The following is a 1,454-nucleotide window of genomic DNA, read 5'->3' as shown; positions in this document are numbered from 1 at the left end:
TCTAATATTTATTTCCGACGCTCATTTTTATTCTTAATTAATTAAATCCTAATAATTAAGCATAAAACACATAATTCACATAATTCCTCTTCATTTCTTCAAAATGAGTTACAAAGGTTGACCTAGACTATTACATTATCATTAATGCCTATCTTAGAAACACGGGCGTTACAATTCTCTCCCATTAGGATGATTCCGTCCCCAGAATCACACATCAGCAAACAACTGCGGATAGCGACTCATCATGTCACTCTCCGTTTCCCATGTGAGATTTGGTCCATTCGTATGTTTCCAACGCACAAGCACTAAATCGACCATATTGCATCACAACTTCTTAGTCTTACGGTCAACGATTGCCTCTGGTTCTTCAATTAACCTCTTGTTTTTATCCTACCTTAATTCAGAAATTGGAATTATGTCGGGTACATCTCCCGTGAACTTCCTCAAATAACACACATGAAAAGTGTTATGAATAACATCTAGTTCTTCTGGTAATTCTAGCTTGTAAGCTTGATTCCCGATCCTCTGAAGAACTTTAAACGGTCCAACAAACCTTGGACTCAACTTTCCCCTTTTACCAAATCTTATAAGTCCCTCCACGACGAGACTTTAAGTAAAGCCGAATCTCCAACTTCGAATGATATCGGTTGTCTTTTCTTGTCAGCATAGCTCTTTTGACGATCTTGAGTAAATAACATCCTTTCCCTAATCACTTTCAACTTTTTAGCAGTCTGATGGACTATTTCAGGTCCTATAAACTGCTTTTCCCCAGCTTCCAGCCAACATGACGGCGTTCGACACTTTTCTCCATACAAAACTTGGTAAGGTGCCATCTTGATGCTTGAGTGGAAACTATTATTATACGAAAATTCTACCAGAGGTAGATGTTCATCCCAGTTACCTTGGAATTCCAGGGTACATGCTCTTAGCATATCCTCCAACGTTTGAATTGTTCGTTCACTTTGACCATCGGTTTGCTGATGGTAAGCTGTACTCAAACACAACTTGGTACCCAATTCCTCTTGTAGACTCCTCCAAAACCTTGAGGTAAAACGGCTGTCACGATCTGATACAATCGTTAACAGAACACCGTGAAGCCTCACAATTTCCTTCACGTAAGAATTCACAAGCTTATCCACAGACCATTTCTCGTTGTCTGCTATGAAATGCGCACTCTTAGTGAAGGGATCAACGACCACCCAAATCATCTCGTGACCGTTCTTTGTTCTATGTAGTTTAGTCACGAAATCCATGGTGATGTCTTCCCATTTTCCCATAGGTACAGGTAAAGGTTCTATGCTCCCATACGGTTTCTGATGTTGTGCCTTAACCCTAGCACATGTTACACACTCGGCCACATACTTAGCAACATCGAGCTTCATCGTCGGCCTACAGTAATAGGGTTTTAGATCCCTATACATTTTTGTGCTGCCGGGATGAATTGAGTACATGGT

This window comes from Lactuca virosa, chromosome 3, assembly GCF_052849685.1.
Source record: "Lactuca virosa cultivar CGN04683 chromosome 3, Lactuca_virosa_CGN04683_v6, whole genome shotgun sequence".
In the NCBI taxonomy this organism is placed as follows: Eukaryota; Viridiplantae; Streptophyta; class Magnoliopsida; order Asterales; family Asteraceae; genus Lactuca; species Lactuca virosa.
This window is presented reverse-complemented; position numbering follows the sequence as displayed.